The sequence below is a fragment of the Gavialis gangeticus genome, unplaced genomic scaffold (assembly GCF_001723915.1).
Source record: "Gavialis gangeticus isolate Ggan-Ray unplaced genomic scaffold, GavGan_comp1, whole genome shotgun sequence".
Classification (NCBI taxonomy): Eukaryota; Metazoa; Chordata; order Crocodylia; family Gavialidae; genus Gavialis; species Gavialis gangeticus.
The window spans coordinates 77542704-77553854 of record NW_017728994.1 but is presented as its reverse complement, the minus strand read 5'-3'; the positions used below and the strand labels follow the sequence as shown (position 1 = coordinate 77553854).

General features: G+C 42.8%; 1 protein-coding gene across 3 annotated transcripts in view; it reads right to left on the bottom strand.

The window, feature by feature from the left end:
• Positions 1-11151, bottom strand: part of PWWP2B (PWWP domain containing 2B) — a 42243-nt gene that overhangs the window by 8948 nt on the left and 22144 nt on the right. The window contains exon 4 of one of the 3 annotated variants that reach the window (XM_019503022.1): positions 4390-4943. The exons of 1 other annotated variant lie outside the window; for it this stretch is intronic. The gene's annotated coding sequence lies outside the window, so the exon portion shown is untranslated. Of the gene's footprint in view, positions 1-4389; positions 4944-8198; positions 9431-11151 lie in introns of those variants that run through there. One more of the 3 variants, XM_019503023.1, reaches the window with a different exon arrangement.

Genomic DNA, 11151 nt, shown 5'->3' with positions numbered 1-11151 from the left:
ACCCCCTTTCTTGGAAGTTTTCCTTTTTTTTTTTTTTTTTAAACAAATTGGTTTAGGACAATCCCCCCCCCCCCCTTTTTTTTTTTTTTTGCGCTTTCTTGGCCAAACTCTCTCCCCCTTCCTGTTTGCAGTCCCTGTCAGGAAACCCAAGATCCCAGCAGCCTCACTTGTGACATCCCGGGTAAGCCACCTGACTTTGCGCCTCAGTGCGTGCCTGCAGAAGAATTTCACGTAACTAGATGTTTCATGTAACAACAGGGGCAGAACAGTCTCATGCCTTGATTATGTTGAGCCTAGCTCTGTTGTTCCTAGTGGTCCCTATAATCCTCATTAGATTTTACATACCTTTCCAGCAATATAAATGCCAATCTGAGCCTAACAACGTTGGACAAAAATCCAAAATTTCTAGTTTAAATACTACTGGGATTAATAGGTACTATATACATGCAATACTGCTACATTTACAATCAAACAGCAAGCCCTGCAACCTGTTCAGGGATTTGGTATGTGAGCAGGCAGACGCACTTTAGCTTGGAGGTGAACACTGAGAAGGATGTGATAGATGTGTTATTTATATATATATATTTTTTTTTTTTTTTACATAGCACACAATCATTATGCCTAGGATAACATTCAGCGTCTTCACCAGGCTCTCAGCTGTGTTTGAGGGCTGAGGTCTAGTATGAAACTTGGGTAAAAAAACCAGACACCACAAAAAAAACAAAAACAAAACAACAAATCAAGAAACCCAGAACAACCCTTCCCCCCACCCCAGTTACACACTACCTACAAAGGTTGGATTACCAAGGGGCAGTCAGGATAACATCCTGTTCCAAGAAGCAGGAGGCAAGCCCCTATTGCCTCCAAGGTACACTGTTTTTACTGCCATGACAGACACGGTCACTCTTGTAAAAGATTTCTCAGGCAGTAGAAACTAGAAACATTATTCCTTGGCAAAGATTAGACAATGGGAAATGATGTTGGTTGAGCACTGGATCCATTTGAAAGGCTGTACCTCAGCTTGAATACATTTGGAATATGGCAATGGGCAGGAGAAGGAAGGTATATATGAACAAAACACAAAAAGTGGCCATGCTCAGAGCACAAACTTCTGTTGCAGAAGTAATTCTATGTTGTACCTCACCAGCAGCAGTGTAGGGACACAGCCAAGCACCTGGGGCACAAGGGCAGCAGCAACTTCTGGTTGCTGCCCCAAACACAACTGCCATGTGTTTCAGGCTTCTCTCTTCCCCCCACAAACAACCACATGGGGTGCTTGCCCCGGTCTAGTTACACTATTGCTCACCAAGCCTTTAATATGTGGGATGCTAACTTTAGGTTGCCACAAGGAAGTTCCCTCTCGCCCCGTCTCTCTCCAGTTTACTTATGCTACTTTTGTCTTCTGTTTGTTTTGCTTGTAAATGCTTTGCTATAGTAGATGGTGTTAAAAACTTGCTTTGGACAAATTTTCTCCTATGAGAAGAAAAAAAGACAAACACAGAAGCTGGTCAGGAATTATTCTCAGAAGTCATTTCTGTATTGTGTTATATTGATGCCTTAAGAAGAAAACTATTATTCCTCACACTACTTCACAAGAGAAATATTAGCTTTCATAGCTAGATGAAACAGAAGTAAAACATATGTATGTCTTGGCCTGAAATGCTCATGGTTTTTCAGTGACTAGCAAGTTTAAGGGGCCACAAGTTGAGCACTCAAAGACATCCTTTAGAGCACAAGTAGGTCAGCACTTTCTGGAATTCATACCCTTAAGCCATCTCAAACTGGGACCAGCCAGGGAAGTCAGTGCCAAGCATCCTGTTTTAGGAGACTGTTACTCACCATTCTTCATTTAATTCATCAGGAATGGATTCCAAATGCTAACTCACAAGTGACAAGACTGTATGCAGGCACAGAGCAGAAAAGAAAGATTTTTCAGACTCTGACCAAGTAATCAAATAGCACTAATGTACCTACAGGCTGCATACACATGTTCAAGTAGTATGGACAAATTCTCTTGGATTTGTTTTCCTGCTGGAGAAAAATCACACCCAGAAATGCCTGAACAGACATTTCAATGCAGAGCCCCTGAAGGGCGGAAGGCCTGAAGTGTTGATGCTGCACACTGGGGGTAGGGAGCGGGGGAATGCCTTGTGCACACACATCTTAGCATGCTCTGAAGATGTCCTTGGTCTGCCTGGAGATAGATGGTAGCACTGCACAGGGCAGCCACGATTGGCTGACCAAGACTGCTCAGACTCAGCCTGCATCTCTTTGAAGCTCACTGTGGGGACTGTGAAAGAATCATGTTCTGCCTCATGCTTATCTGGAACAGTAGAGTCCAGCAAGTGACATGTTCCTGGAGGGAGTGAGGGTGAGGAGGAGACAATGTGGATGGGAGCAAAGCACCCTGGGTTGCTGGAGGACTGTGGTGTGGCTCCTCTCAGCAGAGAAACTCTGTACATGGCCTGTGTTTAAGACCATGGTAGACAGCATGCTTTTCCAAAATGGGCTAATTACTGCTACCCCAAAGAATTTAAAAAAAAAAAAGGGTGGAATTTTGGCTTCTTCATATTCTGGGGAAAAGGTAGAAAAAGTTCCAAGTTTTCTCTGAAGTCACAAAAGCTGCAACATTTTCTAAAAAAATGAAAGAAAGGGGAGAGTTTAGGAGATGGAGTTTTAAGCAAAACATCAAATATCACAACAGCTGGAAACACTATTGATCCACTTCATATAGAGGCTGTTCAATTCACGCCTGAAGATTAGAACCCTACACAAGTTGCTTACAGGGCTAAGGCTTACCAGTGCATAGACCATGTTCTGGGCTACTTATGTGGATCCAGTTACAGGATCCAACCCTAAGGCAGCAAGTCATGCAGTTATAACACCGGCAAAGTCAGTAACTTAAAAATGTCACCTGTGAGCTAGGAAAAGATACCTCTTAATAAAAAGGTCCAGAAATCTTCCTACAAACCAAGTGCCTATTCCCCCTCCTGCCCAAACACACAAGGATTGACCAAGGACAAAAAGATTATGCTGGAGAGACTGGGTCCTCATTAGATGCAATAAAAAGAAACTAATGAATCGCAAACTAAGCAGCTAGTCAACTATGGGGACAGAATCTGATCTGGTACTCTACATTGCATTGGTGCTTATAGAAAGACAGTAGGTAGCATATTCATTAGTGAGATTCAGATGTGTCAAAACAAGCTCATTCTATCCACTGGAGTGATATACTGAGTGCTTTGTTATTGCTGAAGTCAGGAGGTAGACTGTAGTAAAAAAGTAATCATGTATTATGAGCTAAATCACATTCTGGGGAAGGATGATTATGCTAAGAAGGAAAGCAGCATAAAGGCCTTATACCTGCCCACCCTAAACCTACCATTGCATGTATGTCACAGGCAAAGACACTTAAGATATATATAAATCAGGTGTAGAAGGAAGTGGTTCCTGTTTACCAAGCCACGTGGCAATCCCTACCCAGGGGTAGCCAGGTTGCCAGCATTCACACTACACTGTGTAACATTTATGGCCTGAAGCTTTACCAGAGCATCCTAGAACAAGCTTCACCACATTCTCCCCATTCACCCTCTGGCTCCAGAGGAAGGGTAAGTGGGCACAGATCCTAAACTTAGTTTGTCGCCAGACTTCCTCAGGAAGGGCAGAATGCTGCTGCACATTTCAAAGATGAAAATAAACATTCAGCTTTAACGTATGAACTTAAACAGAAAGTGAAAACACTTACATGTTTCTTTAAAAAAATTAAAAAAATAAAATCAGGTGTTCTAAGATAGCAGAAGTTTTACCACAATAAACTTTAAGGCTCAGCTCAGGGTCACCAATTCAGACTCCAAAATGGGTCACAGATATAGATTTTAACTGTTCATCACCCACTGGCAGGTTAATAGTAACAGTAACAGTTGACTCAAATTAGTGAAGCATCACATGGCAAGCCTTCCAAAACCTAAAATACTTTATGCATCTATCCCTTGAAAAAGGGTTCTGCAAAGCCAGTATGCAGGGTGGGGAAAAGTGACACCTTTTGCAACATGTTATTAAAAGGTCTGAAGCCATCAGATACAGATGGCAACTTCCGGCATTTTTTATTGGAAAAGGTTGCTCTATAACCAACTTCTCAGTTTTGTTTTCAGCCTTTGTGCTGTATCCCTCCACAGAGGGTTAGAAAGTCTCTTCTGTTCTTAAAAGATGACTGTGCTGAACAGCAGCTATCCTTGCAAGAGGAATCTGCAAATGCTGTTTGATACTTTGCAGCAAACTCTGTCTTTAACTTATTTCCCCAAGACAAACACTGTAGATCTACTGAAGGAAACCTCTCAAAAGACTGAGGAAAGGCTTGTGAATTTTCATGCTTTTTTTAGGATTTAGGTAGGGCTATAAAGAAAGAACAAACAAACGCACACTTAGGCAGGGACAAAATCTGATATTAACCCTAGTCTTCCCTCATTTGGCTGGGGGAAAGTGTAAGTTCTTTGAATACACATGCCTTAACCAAACTCCAGCCCCCATCCCCAAATCTTTATTCAGTGCTCCCCTTGTACATTACTTTGACTTTTTAACCAGAGACTAAAATTCCCTGTTAGACTGCTCAGCTTCAGCCTCTGTCACTCATTCTCCAATCAGAAGAGGAAGTAATGCTATTTCCAAGGTTAAATGTCAAGGTTTGGGGGGTTTTTTTGGAGGTATCATAAAGCAGCAAGAGGCACTCAATCCGCTTCCCTCTTCCTTCTTGGGTCACCTCCTAAAGCTGCAGTGCACATTCATACAACTTCCCAACTTGAGGAGGCCATTTATATTTCTAACAAATGAGCAGCATCTGCAGCTGAACTAACAGATCTGCATAGCAAGAGGCAAATGCAAATGCTGCAGAAAACTGCTATTTTTCTAGTTTTCTCTGAACCGAATCCTTGCAGTATCAGATGCATCTATAACAAAAAAAAGTGAATTAGAACAATCAAAACTAGAAACATCTCTCTGGGGTTACATGCTTCTTAAAAATAAGATCTGCTATTAAATACTGATCTGTTCTGAAGAAATATAGTTCAACACCAATATAGTCAACTCCCTCCCGCAAGTTCTTGAGCAGTGTGAAGTACTATAATCAAATCATGAGGAAAGGTGGCCCCCAACTGATGAGTTCAGCACGCCACCACAACCTCGACAATTCCAGAGGTGCACGGCAGGAGCATCTTGCCCTTGGTTATCTTTAGGCAGCTGGATCACCCTGAAGGACAAACGACAATGTCTGCTGAGACTGGCTACACAAAGCAGTTTATAGCTGTGACCAAACAAGTGCACAGCTGCAAACAGATTTAAAAATGTCCCAGTGGGTGAAAATCTGACCCCTCATTACATGAGGTATCAGATACAGACGTTTCAAAATGCAGCGTTTTTTGTTTGTTTTTTTTTAACAACTTGTCTGCCGAGCTCCCAGCCTGTTGCCATGTTCAGAAACTGGGGGGAGGGGGGAAGGGAGCAGAGGGAGTTGAGTCTGAGGGGTTTTCAACCCCCCTGGAGGGTGGGGCAGGTGTATTGGACCCCGCCCCCCGGAGGTGGGGGGGATCCAATTCACCCACCCCACATTTCAGCACCAGTTAACCCGAAGAACGAGTTCCCTGTGCTGCCTTTCTCCCTCCCATTCTGAAAACAGTGAGCAGTGGCAGAGAGCCCTGGCTTTGTTACGCTCCCAGCCAGCAGCTAGCTTCCCCTCCACCCTGGAGCCAACAGTGAATTTCTGTTTGGTAGGCGGTAACTCAAACACTTTGTAAAAACCGTTCCAAGTGACAGCTGGGAGCTGCACTTGTTTGCACCCACATGACCTGGATCTTCCACTGATTTAAGGTCCCTTAGAGCCAAGCCAGACTATGACAGCACAAGTTAAAAAGCCTATAGGCTGCTTTGTCACATGTTAAGAGCAAGGCTGGTGAAGAGTCAGGGCCCAACGATTAAAATTTGGGTGCCGAACAGAACACGAGTAAGGGGTACTAAGGGGAGAATCAAGCCATGTATCCAACCTACTCGCCTCCAACATTTCACTCCTCATCTTGTATAAACAACACTCCATTATGCCAAAGGGAGCAGTTACTGCCCAACTGCCCTTCACCACTAAAACGTTTTTGCAACCTTCCTACCTTGACACATCACTGAAGAGGTGGTTACCCAGGCAGCCCGAGGAAGGAAAAAAAACAAACAAGTTAATACATGAAAAGTAGTGGCAGGACAAAGGAGAAAAATGAAACTTTAAAATACAGTGATAAAAATATAAGTGTGCTGTTAGCTTTCTCTTGTTGGATGGGGGAAAGGAAAGAGGGGCTTATATTTTTGTAAGAGAACATGTACATTTTATATGGCATATAAATATGGAATTATATTGGAATGAGCTGTATATGGAATATAAACAAACTAGAATAAAACACTCCTAGCTCTCATAGTTTGCAACATTTTTTTTTTAAAGTTCGCATTTTTAGGGCAGTTTAATTACCTTTTTATAGTGTTTTTAAATGGAAGCCAAATCAGGCTAGGATTATTATTTACTTACTTTTTAGATTTATACCCTACCCTATCCCAAAGGCTTAGAGCAGCATTTCATTTATTTGTATTTTTTTGTGAAAGTGTTACTAGTGTTTAATGAAAAATATTGCTAGCTGAGATGCATTAACAAACAGGTGAACCTCAGCAAGTGGATTGTTTATAGGACAGAAGCCAATCGCCGCCTCCTCACCATTTCTTAGCTGTACAGGTAGTCGAAAGGCGGCGAATCGAGGAGCTCCAGAAGAGAAGTAAAGCCAAGGGAGCAGTGAGCAGTTCTTACAATCACCTCAGCTGCTCCAGTGTAATAATATAGTTGGGAGGAGGGAGAGGTTCCCAGGAACAAAGCTTTTTCAGCCTTTCCTCCACCCTGCATCCTCTCCTCTATATTCAAATGATTCTGCTATGCACACTGAGTCATCATTCGATACCACCCCCTCCGTCTATAACTAAGGAAGTTTTAGAGACATTTCCTGCTGTTTTCAACGCTGGGTCAAACTCCGATGTTGCTAAAGCCCCTGGGAGCCCAAGCACAGTCAGGCTACAAGCTACTACCAGCATTTCAGCCTGTGACAATAAAGCCAGTCTTCCACCTGAAGGACAGCGTGCTTAATAAGAGGTGGCTGCTGGCAGTTCTGTCCGAAGTACGGCTCCCACCTTTGCCCACAGTGGTGGAGCTGAAGAAGCATTAGCAACACTAGGCAACTTATTTTAAAAATGAAGTTTTCCCCTCATGTAACACCAGGTGTCGAACTGGAGGCAGAGGCTCAAGTTTGAGAAACGTCCACCCACAGAAATGCTTGATTACAGATGGGGAGGCATTGTGGGAGGGCAGAGTGTATTCCCTCAAGAGGCTGGATCTTTTCATCCATCACTTCTACCTTTAATCTAGAAGGACCAAAGGTAGATTCACTAAAGGAATTTCCCCTGTTGTTGAAGCTTGCAGAATTTAATACGCTGGGTATTTAGTCCTCATCTTGTTAGGCAAGGCATATATTATTTAGAGCACAGATCAAAAGGATTCATCTTCCTGGGCCCAGCAAACAGATATTTTCTAGATACACACTTCATTCTGTCATGTCCTGGCTGGATCCCCAGGGCCTTAATTACTGTTTTTAATCAGTGACAAATAGTCAGCTGGGAGTAGATGTTATCCCCAAGATTCATTCCTAAACCACAGAACCAAAAGGGAGGATTCCCCCTTCCCGAGAGAGAGAAAAAGCTGAAGACAGAGTTTCCAAGTTATTACTCCTGTCGGGACGCAGCAGAATCACTGACATAGTTAGAAAAGTTACCAAGTGGTTCTTTTTTTAGGCTCCAATTTTCTCAAACTCTTGCTTTCAAGGAGGGCAGCAAAATGGAAATTTAAATCCTCCAGTAATAGATGGGTGGAAAAATATCCCTCTGCAGTAATTCAAGTCAGTAGGTAAACTTAGCCTCAGCATCTCTCTCTGTTTCTGAACAGAGGAAACAGGTAGCTGCACATGTTTAAGTGCTTGCTTCTTCTTTCCTACCCTTTGAATGGAGGCAGCACAACCAAGCCACTGCCTGTACATTTCAGCTAAAAACATCAAAGAGATTGAGAGAAGTTCTCTCACAGGAAAGGCTTCCCTCAGAGCTCAGGCGGGAAGTATTTTGCAAGGAAAATTATTATTATTAACAACAACAACAAACCTCCTAGTTTCCCAGCCTCTCAAGCACAAATAGACGAGGGAGGAAAAAGCCGGTCAAAGGAAACCTCCAAAAGGAGAAGCAGAGAACAAATCATTCAAGAGCCACTGCTCAATGTGCACAGAAAAGATCTAAAAAGGGAACCGGTGCAGAATCATTGCATTCCCAGCCACCAAATCTCAACCATCAAATCAGTAGGACCAACCATTGTACTGCTAGCCTTGAACAAGTTTTTAGAATTGGCTCCAAAAATCTGGTAAAGTAACACAAAGCCCATTCGCCTTAAATCCTAACTGCTTCATCACCTCAAGAGATGTGCAAAACAGCTCCCTGTAGTGTCATGACAACCCAGGTTATCACTTTTTATCCTTAACAGATGAGCTCATTATTCATAGTCAGATTAGTTGAGGGGAAGAAAATGGAGTGATGTTACCATGTGCAATTTACAGGAATAGATTCTTGCCCACCATGGGTCCAAAAACTTAGTACAAGTTTAATGAGGAAACACTCAACTGCGTGGAAGTATCTGTGCCTTAAGAAGATTAATGAAAAGTTTTGTTAACCCCCCTTCCCCCCCCCCAAAAAAACCCCAAACCACCAAACACACAGCCCCACCTTCTAGGGAAAAGACATGACTGGACTGACAACTAATTCAAGGCAGCTGACAGTGTCAGTGCAGGAAAGGCTCATAGCTAAGCTGCCAGAGAATTTGTTACACTTACGCCCTAGTAATGATGACTCATATTCACTTACAAGGGCCACTTACACCCGACTCGGGAACTGCATGAGGGCCTTCAGTACCTACATTATCTGTCATATAATCCGAAATGTGGAAAGTACAACATGCCTATTATTGCAAATTAAAAAATTAGCAGACTGAAGGGCTATAGAAGCCCTCACTCCCTATTATACAAAATGGACAGGATTCTTTGCAAATTAATACTGCAGACCAGACTTACGATTGCCCAGCAGCAATGTGTAGCAGCAGATATAGGAACCTATGGAAAACCTGGGAAAGTAACTTTCCATCAGCTAAAGGGCTAGTTATTTTTTCCTCCAGAAACTGCTGGTGACTTCCCACCTATGGATATGGAAAATAGTTTCTCAAAAGACCTCAGATCTGTGGAGAGGCAGGAGTGAGATCCAAGGAACCAGTTATCAACGGCAGTCAAGGTATTCTTAAAAACTCCTATACAGATGTGCAGACTTCAACCTGAAAGGCATAAAAATGAAAGCACATGCAGAAGGTCAAAAAGGGCATATTATAACTCAGTTGGGGCCAACCTTTTTGGCAGGTTTAGCTCTGCACTTTCCTTGACTAGCATTCTGATCCCCCTGCCTGATCTGCTGCTCTGTTTTCTGCCCCATTTGCCTCTGTGCTGCCTGCCCCGTCCCCAATTTGCCACATGCTACAGACTGTCTGTGCCACTTGTGGCATGCATACCCGTAAGTGGGGCACACCTGTTCTATCTTACTGTCTACTGCTTCTTCCATTATTTTTTTATTTACACAAAATAAAAACCAGGTGCCAATGCAAGTCATTCTGGTTTCAGAGACTGATGCAAGCAGGCAGTGTCTGTGATACCAGTAATCATGCCACAAAATGTCAGTTATGGGCACTTCTGTGGAAGTGGAAGGAGGAGGTATGAAGACTTGCATGCAGCTTTTGCCCGACTTTAAAAGATTTAAATCATATTCTGTAGGAATTTCACAGTCATGTCAGATAAAGTGCTAATATAGCCTATTGGCAGTGTGGAAGCTACCTATGAATTTTTATACCATTCTTCAAAATGAAATATTAGTTGACCATACCTAAAAGTAGCCCTGGCATGCTTATTTAGCTCTCTGCTCTGCCATAGACAATGAGCAATTTTTTTCTCAAGCTGTTCCTGAAGTTCCAGACCCTCCAACCTGCGTCTACATTGATGTTGAGAAGACTTGACAACTTGCTGTTTTGGTACAGTTATGTACGTGGACATTTAAAAAGCGGTAAAAAGAAGTATGAATTACACCTTTCTGGAACAGGACAATTTTTGTACTAACCATACTCATTTACCAAAGCTACTCAGCATTAAGGGTCCTACTCAAAAATGTATTTCAGCCAGTCCTATTATTGCAATGCCTACACCCACCCTGCCTTACTTGTTGCAACTGTTAGTATGCAGAAGAGAAGCAGAGCTAAAATCTACATCTAAATACATCCAGTTTTAAATTTCCATGATGTAGGAGTGCTTGGACTGTAATGTAAATTCATGAAAACCTGAAGATATTTGATTTATGCAGTTTACAAAAGTGTCACACACTTTGCCAGCTGAACTTGTACATCCATAGGCAGATTATTAGACTCCTCAGAGTACCAACTTTGCTATCTGAAAGCTTGACAGATTTCCCCTACACTCTAGGGGAAATTGCAAAATCTGATTGCATTTCAAGTCCTGCACTGTATCTGCTCCTTTCAAGTTCCAATCTCTGGAGCATTTTAATCAGCTGTGACCAGTTCAACAAGACCTGAATTCACCATCTGGTTTTCCTTGCAAACAGCCCTGGCTAACTGCTCAGGAACCCACTGTCTCTGCCAGCTTCTCTAATGTCTCATCTATACCTTCATCCACAGCATGCTTGCAAACGCTCCCCAAAAGACGCATGTAAACCTGCACAGTGATTCTGCCAGCAGAATTTGTCAGCTCTTTGCTCCAGAGCTAGTGGGCCTGCAAAGAGTGCCATAAGCTTAGTCCAAACCAAAACAGCTTGCTGCACTTCCAAGAAGAGTTACGCCTTTCAGTTACATAAGCTATTTCAGCAGCTGAACTTCTAATTCTTGTAAGCGGATAGCTCTAGTTTGCTAAGAGTGCCCCCATGCGCACTTAGATACAGCAGTCTAACAGAGTATTTTACAGTTGGGGGGTGGGGAGGGAGGAGGGAGAAGAGGGGTAG